The sequence below is a fragment of the Eublepharis macularius genome, chromosome 2 (genome assembly GCF_028583425.1).
Source record: "Eublepharis macularius isolate TG4126 chromosome 2, MPM_Emac_v1.0, whole genome shotgun sequence".
Taxonomy (NCBI): Eukaryota; Metazoa; Chordata; class Lepidosauria; order Squamata; family Eublepharidae; genus Eublepharis; species Eublepharis macularius.
In genome coordinates this window covers 120,508,688-120,523,495 of record NC_072791.1, presented here as the reverse complement: position 1 = coordinate 120,523,495, position 14,808 = coordinate 120,508,688, and positions in this window count along the sequence as shown.

Here is a 14,808-nt window from a genome sequence, read left to right as displayed (position 1 = left end):
GTTGCAGCAAAATAAATGAAGTGAAGTAGGGAAAAAGAAAAGGGAGAGCGTTTTTCTGCCAGCACTGTCTATTAAGCGGGGTTCGAACGAGAAGTCCCAGGGGCACTAAGCGAGCCTTCCAGCTTGTTGCTCTGGGGAACTCCTGTGCGGAGGCTTCTTTCTAAAGCGTGTATATTTCAGGGGGGACGTCTTTGCGTCGGGCAAGGGTCGGCTGTACGTCAGGCAGGATTATGCAAACTCGCCCCAGGGGTCCCTGGGTGCCTAGACTATGTGGCCTTCAGGTGCCCCTTGCTTGGTGGCGGGCTGTTTTTATTTTGCGGGCTGAGAGCTATCGGTCCGGCTCGGCCTGGCCTTGCCGCTTTAAAAGGGAAAAAAAACTAGAGAGCGGTATCCAGTAGCTATAAGGGTTGCTGCAGACGGGGGCCCTCGCTGTAATTTTCAAAAATAGGCCTTCGTCATATGTTTGCAGGACAAGCAATTTTTGGAGGGACTCCCTCGGGAGGCCCCATTTTCTGGTTTAAAAAAAGGTACACCGGGCAAAAAGAAAAATATACTGAGCAAAAGAAAAATGCACTGAGCAAAAAGAAAAACACACGGAGCAAGAAGCATACGGGTGTGGGGTGCTTTCGGGTTGCCCTCACTTGGAAGGCCTGGCATGGCTTCATTAAAACTTCAATATGTCTCCCCCCCTTCTTTTCCCTTATACGGTACGGGCAAGGGAAAAGATTACGTGGGGCGGGCGGCTGCTGGCGGAAAGGGCCGAAGTGGAGCCGAGGGCGCTCGGCGGCGTTTATCGAAAAGCGGCAAAGACGGCGGAAATCTTCCGGCGCCGTTGGGTCTGGGTTGTTTGGGGGTCATCTTGGCGCGGGGGATTCTGGCTATGTAAATGAGGCACGTTGCCCCTTGTGCGTAGCGAACGCACCTCAATAACATATTCCAGAGGTAACATATTTACAAAATACTGGCAGGTCTTTTACCTTTGCACTAAAGCGTACTAGATGGTGGCGCCGTATAGCAACTCACCATGACGAATATGAACATTAGTAAAAGAGGGATGTTGGGCTATCTGGGGGTCCTTTTCCAGGGGAGGCACGGCCCTCAAAGCCAAAGCCGACCATCATGCGAAAGCGTGGGTCTGGCAGGTGAGACCCCGAATCTACGTAGATGCGGGATCTTCACCAGCACGGCGGGTGAAATGTTTTCAAACAAAGAAATCACCTTTTTTGGTGGTTTCAACGTTGGAAGACTACATTCACTTTTGGGCTAAAGCCTCTCCAAACACTTTCACACACAGCAAATCTCTTTTGCCTGTGCAATTTTTTCCGAACATGCGGCTCTAAAATCCAATTAAGAATCACTTTCGGTGGTGGTCCTATTTGGCTTTGGTTGCCGTGTCTTCCCCAAGGGTCCCAACTGTGGGGCCCGCCTAATGAAGTTAAAGAATAGAACTGGAAAAACTTTTGACATTCACACCTATATCTACATATTCTACTGTTTCTTTTATACTAAGGCTACAAAGGTCTGGTCTAAGGGGACACAGGGTATCTCTGGCCCAGGGTGAAGGGATATCTGGCGAATCACTGGGCAGAGGGGGGCTGGGCTGGTGGCGGCTCCCCCAGGGTCATATACAGGAGGGGCGGTTTGGAGCGGCTTCCCTTTCCATTCCTTTAATTGAGAGGCGTGAAAGTATTTTAGCCAAGTGCCTCCTGTCTTCCTCTGGATAGCTACCTGATAGACTAGACGGCTGGGGAGACTCTTTTCGTGATGGGGACTGGGCCTTGCCATTTGGCTGCTAGTGAATGCGCCTTTTGCGAAAACTTCCTGTACAGAACGAGCTGTCCTTCCTCCCACTGCCTTGGGTTCCTGACCCATCCTAATTTGCGGTCCATATCTTTCTGAGCTGTGCCCAACTTCTGGGCCACTTGCATGTGGACGGCGTGTATGGATGAGAGCAGGTCCTGGACCCAAGCGTCATTAATCACTACGGGCTGCATATCAGAAGGGAGCTGCGTATCTGGCCAGAAGGCTTCCGGAAGCTGCATTCTTCGCCCTGTCATTACCATATGGGGTGTGAGCCCGTGAACTGCGGTGGTGCCTCTGATGGCCATTAGGATTATGGGGAGTTTTTCATCCCAGTCTCTCCCGGAGGAGCGAACCATTTTGCGGAGAGCCTCCTTGAGGGTCCGGTTGGTTCTTTCTATGGCGCCTGAAGCTTGAGGGTGGCCGGCTATGTGGAAGCGTTGCTGGATGCCTAGCGCCTTGCAAAGTTCCTGTGTGACTTCTCCGATGAAGTGTGAGCCTAAATCGGAGTCCATGACTCTCACAATGCCCCATCTTGAAAAAACATTGTTAAACAGTAGTTTGGCTGTGGTGGCTGCATTGTTGCGCTTACAAGGAAACGCTTCGACCCATTTGCTAAAGGGGTCTATGACAGTGAGACAGTAGCGATTGCCGCGAGGAGTGGGGGGAAGGGGGCCGATAAAGTCAATCTGTATACGAGCCCAGGGTCCGTCAATTCTCTGATGCTGGAGGGGAGCTCTAGGTCCGGTGGGGTCTGCATTGACCATAGCGCAGGACAGACAGTTGTCTACCCATTGCGCTACTTTGGTGCGCATGCCAGGCCACCATCCAACCTCTTTTACCCTCTCCAGAGTCAGGTCCTTGCCTCGGTGTCCCTGCTCGTGGACAAACTGAATTAAGTCGGCCCTAACTTCCAATGGCACTACCCAGTGGCGTTCACCGGCTGTATCTACTGCCCAAACTATGCCTTCCTCTTCTCGGATCATTAGTCTTCCTGTCTGATCTCTACCTGCGGTTAGGAGGTCAGCTACTTCTGGGTCAGATAGCTGCAGTTGTGCTAGGTCTAGTGTTCCTGCGGTTCCCTGAGCCTGGCTGCGGGCTTGTGCGCGGGTGGTGACAGGGTGGAGAGGACAATCGGTGGCTGGTTCCGGTAGGGGAGCATTTTCAGTGGCGGCTGCCTTGGCTGCGAGGTCTGCCTGGTCATTCCAATAAGCGGTCTCTGAGTTTATCTTTTGGTGTCCTTTGACATGGGTAACCTGCGTTGGGCCTGAGCGGGACTGAAGGAGCGCTGCTACTTGCAGCCATAGCTGTAGGTGGGCTACGGGTTTCCCATCACTAGCTCTCCACCCCTGATTCTGCCATACTGGGAGCCAGACCGTGGCGGCTTTGGCCGTCCAATCCGAGTCTGTGTAAATGGCAAGTGGGCTTTCTGGGGGCTCAAACTCAAGTACTGCCAGAAGCGCTTGCACCTCAGCCGCTTGGCTGGAATGGGGGCGGGCTGGACCCTTTAGAGTGCATGCGTCGCTCACTCGCACGGCGCCGTAGCCTGTCCGAGGGGAGCCTCCAACGTGAAAGGAGGAGCCGTCACAGAACCAGCATGTGAAGCCGTTCAGTCGGGCTTCCTCTAGCGGGACCCCCCAAGTGACTGGCCAAACAACCTGCGGTGGCGGGTCCAGGGGGCACTCGTGCTCGGTCCCGGTCACTAATAGGCCATAGGGAGCTGGTGGCTCAGTGGTTTCCTTTTTAAACTCTACTCCGCGGTTGACCAGGGCCAGGGTCCACTGTGCTATGCGGGCGTTTGAGACTTGTCCATCTTGTATCTTGCCAGACAGAATATATTTGAGGGGCGTGTGAGTGGTTTGAACTATTGTGCGGGAACCTCCTATGATAAATTCCCAATGGGTCAGACTCCAAACTAGAGCAAGGCACGTCTTTTCGCATGGGCTGAACTTGGTCTCTACTGCAGTTAGGTTGCGAGAGGCATAGGCTACTACTCTAGCGGTTCCCGCTTGCTGCTGGGTGAGCGTGGCTCCTATGCTCTTGTCTGACACGGCTAGCTGAATAAAGAATGGCTGGGTAACATCTGGATGGGCTAGGGCCGGGGCTGCGGCCAGGCTGCGCTTCAGCTCGGCTAAGGCTGTCTGTTGATCCGGTCCCCACTCCCAGGGAGTGTTCTTCTTGAGGAGAGCATAAAGGGGGCGAGCTTTGTCTGCAAAGGACTCGATGAAGTCTCGGGAGAAGTTAAAAGTTCCTAGAAGGGCTCTGAGGGAGGGGACATCGGTGGGTGCAGGCAGCTTGGAAATGACCTCCATTCGCTGGGCATCCGGGGTGCGACCCTCGGGTCCCAGGGTCAGACCCAGGTACTTGACGCTGGTCTGAACCAATTGGGCCTTTTCCCTGCTTGCCTTGAACCCAGTCTCGCGGAGGAGTTCCAGGACTTCCCTGGTGATTTGGCGGGCTAATTCTTCCGTAGGGGCGTGGACTAAAATGTCATCCACGTAGCTCAGTACGTGGGGCCTCGAGGAGGGTTGGAGGCGTTCCCACATCTGAACTACGTGGGCATGACAAATACTGGGGCTGGAGTGGAATCCCTGGGGTGTCCGCTTGAATGCGTATTGCTGGCCGCGGAAAGTGAACGCGAACTTGTACCAGCAAGACTCATGCAACCGGATGGAGTGGAAAGCGTTGGCCAGGTCTATGACCGAGTAGAACCGGGACCCAGCGGCAATGGCCGTCAGGATCTCGTTGTACTTGGCCACAACCGGGGCAACTGGAGGGGTGGTGGCATTCAGGGCACGGAAGTCGACCGTCATTCTCCAGGTCACTCCATCTGCTTTTAGAACTGGCCACAATGGGGCGTTGCAGATGGACTGCATCGGGAGTATGACGTCCCACTCAAGGAGTCCTTCTATAGTCTTGGCTATCCCTGCCTCAGCTTCTGCTGGGTACTTGTACTGTCTTTGGGGAGGGGGGTCCTTTCCTTCAATCAGGACACAGGCGCCCTTCACTATCCCGCACTCGGCTTTGTCTGTCACCCAAACTTCGGGAAAGTCCTGAACCCAGGGGTCTCCTGTGATGGGGGCGAGAGGAAGGGGGGCCTTAAGGGCTGCACATCAATGGACTGCATTAACAAAGTCTGGGCCTCCTGGGATGCGCCACAGGAGTCCATTTGCTAGGTCAATGGTCAGTCCCTCGGCTCGGAAGAATGGCATGCCCAAAAGTCCATCATCTTCTCCCCGGTTTGCGCATGCCGAAATCCGGGTGGCCAGGTTCCCAACGGAGAGGGGGATATCCTGCCAGACCGGAGATTCCTGCATGCCGCCTCCAAAACCGGCGAGTTGCATGGTTGTGGGGGTCTGGGTGCCCTTCGTAACTAAGGTGGGCCGGAGTATATTAAGTGAAGCTCCGGTATCTATGAGGAGGGTGGCAGGCTTCTTCTTTTCCCCGGGAGTCCCGATCCCTGCCTTTACTGTCGGTCTCCCCCATGTGTCCGGCTTTAGTTTGGCAACTATGCCCACGGAAGGAGACTGGGACTCGGGGCGGCCCTATTCTGATCCTGCACACTGGTCGGTGGAAGCGGCGCTTCCTCTAAAGGGGTTGTTGGGGCTCGGGCGTTCCCGGACCGCAGCTATCGGGGGACTCGAGAAGGGAGGGTCTGGCGGTAAAGGGGGCGCCGACGGGGGTACTGGGGGCTGCTGCTGGTCTTCCCACTCCATGATCGCCTTCATTAGAACGGACGTGGGCTTTCCATCGAGTAGGTCCATGTTCGCTCCCATGTTTTTGAGGCGCATCCAAAGTTCCCAACGGAGGGAGTCCCTGGACTGGGGCGTGCTGCCACGGTCCCGGTAGCCCTCGTGGTCACCCTGCGATGCTCCCCAAGCATTAGACTGATCTGGAGGCGGGTAGACCTGATGGTTGTACGGGTGCGATGCTCGCGAGTGAGAAGGGGCTAGGGGCGCATCCTGTGATCGGGGCTCGTGGGGTCCCTGCTGGGAGGAGGAACTGTAACTCGGGGTGGGTGCAAAGGAAACTCCCGGGCGGTAGTCCCTCGGCCCTCTTCCCCGGTTGAAACTGCTGCTCCTTCCCCTCAGGATTCCTCCCCTTGCCTCCGAGTACGGGCTGCGTCCCTGCGGTCGGTACTGAGAGTGGGGGCCATGATTGGCATAGGTGACTGCACTTATCGGCTCGCTCTCCTTCCTACGAGAGGCCGGGGACTTCACATGACGGATTGCTCCGGTCTCTCGCAACAGGCCAGCAATGCTCCTGATGCGGGATTCCAGCTCTCCCCATGTAATGCTCCCGGGCTCGACTCCTGCTAGGGCTAGGCGAGTGGTGCTGTTGAGTCCATCTATAACTGCCCTCCTAAACTCTAAGTCATCGAAGTCGGGCATGTCGCTCAAGTCTAAGTCTACCTCGTCTGCCAGTTCGGCTAGGAGCTGCTTTCTGGCTAAATATGCCTCTGGGTCCTCTCCGGGTTTTTGAGATTCTGCTATGTATAAGGCCTTCAAGCTCTTGGTAGGCCAGAGGAAGGCGCACAACTCCTTCATGGCACCATACTGACTGCGAGTGGCTAGTCTCCGGTTAGAAATATATGCGTTGAGAGAGGTGACTATTTCGGGGCTGGCACAATGGCGAGCCAGCTGAGCTACATCGGAGCCACTGGCAGAGGGCTGGGACATGGTCACGTGTGCGAACCACTGTATAGCTGAGTCTCGGTTCAGGGGTCCCATTCGGTCCGCTATGGCTTGGAGCTCATCGGGCCTCCAATTGCGGGTCTCTTTAACTATTCGGTCTGTCTTCCTGCCATCCTCGTCTGTGGAGACAATTTCTTTGGTAGCTATCGGATGGAGGGGCTGTGGAGCTTCCTCGGGCTGGGACGAAGGGGGTGACCAGCTGTCGGTACTACCTTCGGGGAGGGCCAAGAGGGCTGCGGGATGCACGGCGGAGATTACGGCCTGCTGCATTCCCAGGTGCTGTTTTAGGGCCTCTAGCTCCCTCTTACAAGCGGAGTGGTCTGCTGCGGCTATCTTTGCAACTTTCTGCTCTGCCATGAACTGGGCAGCATGGGTTAATTTGGCAATTTTCTCCTGTCCTTCAATTACTGCGTGCTCAGCCATATCGGCACGAGCGGTGGCTATTTCAGCCTTGTGCTGGGCGTCTTGGAGGGCAGTGGTTAGTCCCTGCTTCTCCAGCATGAAGTTAACGCGTTCTGAACGCCATTTTGCTGCCTTTTCCTCATACTCCTTCTCCTTCCTTAACTGTTCTATCTCCTGTTCCTGTTCTTCCTGAGCTGTCTGCAACTTATTGATTAGGGACACACTGTCCTGTAGGGCGGTGAAAAGTGCCCAAGCTCCGTATCTATCCTTCTTACTTGACCTAGGTTTCTCCTTTTCACAAAAATCTTGGAAGGCGCTTCTGACTATCTGGAGCGGGTCGGGTCCCTTGAAGGAACCGGCTTCCCAGGGGCAATCTCCCTTCTTAACTAGCCACTTCTCCAGGCGGGGCACGGTGGGGGCTGCCCGGTACATTTTTCTTTTTAGTTTAGAGCTGATCTCGGGGGAGGTTAAAGAGTGGATCAGCGACACCAGGGGTGGGGCGATTAAAGCTGCTCAGGGGTTTTAACAACTTCTTCCTCTCTATGTTCCTTTTGGGAGGTTTATCCTTCCCTCAGGTCCTCAAGGGTTTTTACCAGGGGGTTTTAAGGTCCTACCTTAGGTTTAAAGGGTATTTTTAAGGGTCCTACACTCTGTTCTTCTCCACCGGGGGAGAAAGAAAAATTCCTATTCCCGTTTCAAGCTTGCCTACAAGCCACGGGACCAGGAAAAGTTTACTGGCTCAGAAGGTGCTCTCAAGCTCTCTAAGCCCAAGAACAAAAACCCTCAGTGCTCCCAAGCCTCTGCTCAGAAGCCAAAGCTCAGGGGCCTCCCAAGCCTATTGCTCAGAAAACCAAAAAGTGTTCCCAAGCCTCTGCTCAGAAACTGCAACTAAGGGGTCTCCTAAGCCTATGCTCAGGCAACCAGAAATGCTCCCAAGCCTCTGCTCAGAAACTGAAGTGCTCCCAAGCCTCTGCTTAGAAGCCCAAAATGCTCTCAAGCTCTCTACCCAAGAACTAAACTCAAAGTGTCCCCAGGCCTCGTGCTCAGAGACAAACGGTTAAACTGTCTCCAAGCCAAGACCAAAAGACCAAAAGCGCTCAAGGACTGCCTCTGCAAGTCCCCAAGCAAAAGGGCCCAGGAGTAAAACTACTGTACTCCCAAGCGGAAAAGCGCTCAAGAGTTCAATTAACTCTCAAGCAAGGTGCGCCCAAGAGTCTTCCTTAAAACTCTCAAGCGAGGTGCGCCCAAGAGTCTATCTTAAAACTCTTAAGCACGGTGCGGCCGGCTGCCGCGGGGCTTCAGGAACCTGGCTTCAGATTCCCAAAGCTAAACTATATCGAACGGACTAACGATCCCTTCACGTTTCCTCCGGAGTGGGGATTGAAGCCTAAGTGCTGGCAGGAACGGGGTTTGGACGGACTTAGGAGAGACGGGGGAGGGCGGAAGAGAGTTTTATATGTGCTGCTTCAGGATATATATATATAGAGAGAGCCTACTTCTGGGATCCCACCCACACAGACGCGTTTAGGCGGCCCGGAAGGTGGCCAGGAACTTCACCAGTTCAGAGGTCCTCACCCACAGTACACCGGTTATAACGGCTGGAGGGCCTCGCAGTGCACCACAAAAGGAAAGTAGTCCAAAGCTGGCTGAAGGAGGAAATGGGGAAAAGCCAACCCACAAGATAGAAATGCTCACTAGAGCCACACACACTCACACTTTTAATTCCCTGAGCTAAATTGCGCTCTTTACACAGAGGTCTGGAAAATTTTCCTCTAAGTCAGTTCGCCGAAGACACGCATGTCGACTCACGTGTATTCACACGAACTGGGTTATGCCCGCATATTCTCCACCAGTAAACTGTTACCAGAACTGCTCTTTATTATAATGGGGAATTAGCTGTAGCAGTCTGTAACTTAATATTAAGCGCGGATCATAACCTATGTATACGGAGGTCCCGATCCCAGACACTCTAGTGTGAAAGAGGCAGACAACAAATAAGTTCCAAACACGTGTATTTAGTGTGGCGTAAGCCTAACTTGCACAATCATACAAGGAACACACAAGATCTAGGAAAATACAGAGTAGGAAATACAGAGACGTTCGCATTAGCTGGTTCCCAACGATGATAGGGGGAATACTCACTTATCCTGGAGCGAAGCAGAGACACAGCAGCGAGGGTAGTGGTCCAATGCCAGCACTGGAACCACAGACGGACAGCAAGGAAGTCTGGATAGGATGGCACGCGCACCATGCGGTCTGAGAGGCCGGCTTAAATACCCCAAAACGTACCCTGGGGCTGGTGCTGTACTTGGTGGTTCTCACAGATTAAAACAAAGGGCCTAATGGGCTACTGAATGGCTTGGATGGGCCACTTTAGTAATCAGATTGTGATAAGTGACACCTCAGGAAGAGGGGACAAAAGAGGGAGGGGGAAATCCAAGTGGGCTGAAAGGATGTTCCAGCGGACAGGGCTTGTCCTGATGTCATCAGCTCTGGAATGCGGAGGTTTCTTTGAGATGCATTCTCTAAGTGCTTGGGATGGTCGGCACTTAGTTCTTCTCTGGGGCGGCTCCTAAGATATGCAGAGCGGGGCGAGGGGCTCTCGCTGCGGACGTGGTGTGCCCGCTTCGCCGAAATGGCTTCCCAAAGCAGTCTTCCTCTCAGGGTCTTCTGGCTGCCTGAGAACATGGACGCCGGCTGGGCATGGCTGGGGCTGGTTTGCAGGCTGCCCGGTAGCGAGGGCAAGCTCGGGGACCGGCTCGCGGGAGGCTCCAGGCGGGAACTGACCAGGGAGCGCCTAGCCAGGCTCGCTGGAGGTTTCCCCGACAGGCGCCCGGCTGCTAGCAGCGGCTTGGGCCCATATGAGGCAGGCTTCCATGGAGGCAGGGGGAACAACACTCTAAAACACAGTCCAAAGCAGGGAACAGGCGCGGTCCGTGGCAGATGGCAATGTAGGCACGGGGCACACAGTCCAAACGCACACTGGGAAGTCCAGATACAGGTCAGGGCAGGTTTGCCCAGAAAGAGAGTCCTTTGTGCAGTTATCCAAACATGGAGTCAGTAAACTACACAGTCTATTGCAGCAGCAGGGTAATTGACACGCAGGCAGGAAACTGACACGTGTATCAGAGCACACACGTGCAAAGCAATCTTTGTGCAGCAGTGAAACAGTAACGCAGGAAACTTTAACACAGTCCATGGCAGGCTTTAAAGCAGGGGAGGGGGCCTGCTTGGCAACAACACTTTGAAAAACGCTCTGAAAATGTGTTAGAACAGTGAGAAGTAAAAAAGTCTGTTGGAGCTGTATTGTGTTTGTGTACGGTGGTGTTATTGTTCTTTTTATTATTTTGTATAAAGATTTACTTTCTGACATAGCAAAACTTGGACTTCCAAAGCCTGAAATTTCCCCCTCTATTAAAGGAGATTTTTACCATCAGTCTGTGAAAGAGAACAGATGGCTATCTCTATTATCGACCTTAATACTTGTATATGTATATTTTATTTTAAAATAAATGTATTTGACAATTGATATTTTGTGGTGAGGATTGCCAGAAAACGTCGACTCTCTGAATTTACTATGAGCAAAGCTCGTACTGTGAAAAATTGCATATGTAGGCTGCAGCGTTGCTTGAATCAATTCCTAAGTGCAAAAGTCCTACTAATTGACTTTATACCCAACCACAATTTTAAAGTGATTGCTCTAAACTTGTAGTTGCATTTGTGGGGATCCCACAGGTAAACCCATAGTAAAACACAGTGCACTGGACATGGGGATGAATTTAGATTTTACTTTGTATCTTCATGCATTTCCTAGCCTCAGCACAGATTCAGAATCCTTTCAGAACTTCTAGTCAAACTAGCAAAAATTGGAAAGATAAAATGTCAGGATATGCTGCAATGGCCAAATTAACATATTATATAAACAAAAGACTGATCAAGGAATTTGAAAGGAAATGGGAAACTTATTACACATATTATAGATAAAGATGTGAGGTAAAAGATGAGATTATTTCTATCGGTTTCGATCTGTATGAAGTTATTGCAATGCTGTTTTTCCTTAGATTTTAATATAGTTCTAGTCAGAGTTATATATATTAGATAATAGATTAATATAATTAACATAAATAGCACTACAATTTTTATGACATAGTATCTTAGCTATAGACGTAAGTTAAGCTTATTATTGTACTTGTTGGAAATACGTTAAAATGCATTGCTTGTCTCTTTTGACGTAGCAGTTATAATATATAGATATATTTTTTTTAAAAAATCACTCAAGAACTAATACATTGTTAACTTCAAATACTCAATATCTGATAGCTGATGTTATTTTTTTATTACAAACCAATTTGTTTATATAGTTCAATAAACATCTGTTGATCTAATGGTGAGGTTTATTAGGATGAAGAGAGAAAATATTGAATATTATGAAGAAGTCATATACCTGAAATTTGTATTTTAAATGTCATGTGTTTATCATACTTTGATAGTCTTTGTAATATGTATTTTAATGCAGAGTTTAAATTTTTCTTTCTAAATTTTTGCCCCCTTTCCTTTTTTCTATTTGTATCCCTTTGTCTAATAACATTAAAAACACTTCTAGTCAAACAGCTGAAAATATGCCATAAAGGATTCACATGTCTAAGCCACTGATAAAATCCACATGCTGGCGTTTGACTCATTAAATCAGCACTGCTCCCAAACTCTCATTGTTTTCCTGGCACCTGGATAGATGGTAGGCCTCCTTTCTATAGGCCTTGCAGTAAGCTATATTTTGCATGACTTTCTGGCTGCTGCTTGAGGTAACACCACTAATCAGTTATGTGCAGCACAGTAGGGCCAATTCCAGACGGCCCTCCGCATCCCGAAACGTCACGCGTTGTCGCGCGGAAAACACGATATTTCACGTTTTCTGCACGACGACGCACGACGTTTCGGGATGTGGAGGGCCGTCTGGAATCGGCCCAGATCTGCTAGCAGGAGCAATTGATTTGTTCATTAATTATAATTTACATGACTGTTTGCCAGAGACCATCCTTTTAAGGGCCTTTTTAATTGAGGCACTCATGCAAAAATGTTTTGTCTGCTAGTGTCACTTCACAAGTTCCTCAGTCAGCTTGCTATATTTGGCTGAGCTTGTAAAATTTGCATCTTTTCACAATTCATTTGAGAAGACAAAAGGAACATAATCTAAAGAGGAGAATAATATTATAGTTATTTATGTTTTTAAGATGCTTCATGTTCCAAATCAGCAAGTAGTTCCTCATAGATCTACAGTCTATTTGCTAAAGTATAGAAGGTAGACTCCTTTCAAAGGGTATTGTCACCTATGTGCTACGTCAGTCTGAGGTCTGGCAAATAACACACAGACACCATTCTTGGGTCGGAATGGCCACAACTTTATTGATTACAGCTGGATGGAGCATTGGCCAGGTGTATGGGCACAGATCCCCGTTGGCATCAGAGGTCCCGCCTGCCGTCCGATGCGTATCATGCCAACTACATGCTGGTACACCACAGCAAACATTCTTCTACCACCAGCCATTCTGGACAGCTGCTGCCTCCCGTGGGCCACCACGCAAGCTTGTGCAGGCAGGATCACGCAGCCCAGCTGCACCAGGAACAGCCCACACTTGGCCGAGCCTGCAGCGACCCCCCACTAGGCCACCAGGCACACCCCCAGGCCCCACCACATGGCCCAGCTGCGGAATGCCCCCAGGCCAGCCCGGCACCACAGGCCCAGCCCACCTGGCACCACATGCCCAGCCACCTGGCCAGCCCTCCCTGGACACGCCGGCTCCATGCAAGGCCCCAGTGGGCTCAGCCTTGCCGCTGCCCCCCCAACCCACAAATGGGCTGGCCATTTGGGACCCAAGTGGGAAGGGGGAGCCAGCCACGAGGGTCCCGGGGCAAAGAAGGGCAGGGGGTTGTCGGGAGCCCCCTGGCCCGGCTGGACCCATCCTACTCATTTTTTTATATCCTGTCTGTGGAGCATGGAGGCAGGGGAGAGGGAAGGGGGAGGGGTGGAACCTCAGGCACCCTGAAGATGAGCCTGCTCACCCCTCCCAGGAATCCCATGACAGGAGCCCCCCCTTACCTCAACCGAAGATCAGAGAAGCAGAGCGAATGTGTTGCTCCTGCCAGGGCTCTAGAAGGAATGGCACTGAACCAACATGCGGCTGAACCAGAAGAGATGGACACTCTTCCTCTTCTGGGCTGACCATGCCTCCACTGCATCCTGACTTCGGTGCCAGTACAGCCCACCGGTGAGTCATTGAGCGTATAGATTTTGTTTTTAGAACCCCCTCCATTTTGGCATGGGTACATCAGATCTATTCAGCATGTTATAACAATTCTTAAAGGCAACGTTGTCTGTCTTACACATTAGGACACACATAGTCCCATGGATATGCCCTCTAATCATGTAACTTTTGAAGTAGCCTTTTACGTTAGCCATTTTGTTAAAAACTGCTTTTGTTATGACAACATCTTGATCATTCATTAGAATGACTGGAATGGCAGAAGGACTTTATGCATAATTAAAAACATTGCCATAAGCTCATTTTAGCTCTTGCTATTTACTTCTGCAAGTAATTTTCAAAAGGCAATAAATAGTGCGGCAACTAGTGTATGTGTGTATTTGTGAGGGACAGCTGTGCAGCTGTTCACATCTGTTTACAAAAAGTTGTCTAAAACTGTTGCAGTATTGCCTGAGACCTATACAACAGGTGAGCACACAGCTTCCAAACACTGAAAATAAAATACCTAACACTCCCTTTCTTTATAAAAGAATCATAGAATGCCACAGTCATGGAGAGGCCCAGCCAAGTGTTGCTGCTTGTCCATGTAATATTCAAAAGGTGCCAGTGGAGCTCTCACAGCAACATTCTGTACGGTAATCACAATAGCAATTGAAACCTTAACTTATATTTTCCAAGGTACAAAATAATGTGTTTTGAGCGCCTAGGAGAACATGATATCCTTGCAATAAAATGCTCCTATACTTGACTGCACAGTTACTGACATTTATTGACCAAGAACCACAACTGAGCAGAATGACCAGTCGTATTTTTATGGAAATGATTTATGTATGACTTGTGCACTGTAATGCAAAGTAAAAATTGGAAACATGAACAACTGTTCTGTAATTTTTAAAAGATTCATACTTTAAAAAAAGGTAATTTTAAAAAGCATTAGACTGGCAACTGGGGGGAGGGGGGGCAAGGTCACAATGTAGTGATGTCACCAGAGATGCACTGTCACTTCCTGTGCAACCAGAATTGGCATCATGCATCTTCCACAACACTTTAGTAGTCAGCTCTCTAGCAATGACAGAAAGATGGTGTTGGAAGTTGGAGATCCCCTGATCCCAGTGAGAAAATGGCAACCCTAGTCACATTACTTGATAGAAAAAAACAACTAGCTATCATTGTTTTAAGTTAAACTGAGGAACACAAACACTATCATGATGAGTAGTTTAAAATCCTACAGTAGTTTGTGATGTTACTGGAAATGGCACACAGCAGTGTGAACTTACATGACATGGTGGGGCGGGAACAGGGGTGGGAGCACCAGTAAATGGCTGAATAAAACTACCAGCCTATTTTTATAGATCATTTGGCTGCTTGTACTTAATAAACCCTGAAGTACTTTATTTTCTTTCAAGAGCACTCATCTCAAAGTAGCTAAAAAACCAGAAATAACCACCAATTATCCATTCATTAAATCATGTTTACCACCTTTTACCAAGATAATTACACAATTATATCATAGTTGTTTATGGCTTGTAAACATAATGAAATGAGGTTCTATGTTTATGGCCTGCTATCTAAAAGACCAGTAGAAATGTCCGAGGTTAACATCCCACCAAACGTTTACATTGTCCTGCCTCATATCATTTCTCCTTGCTTTT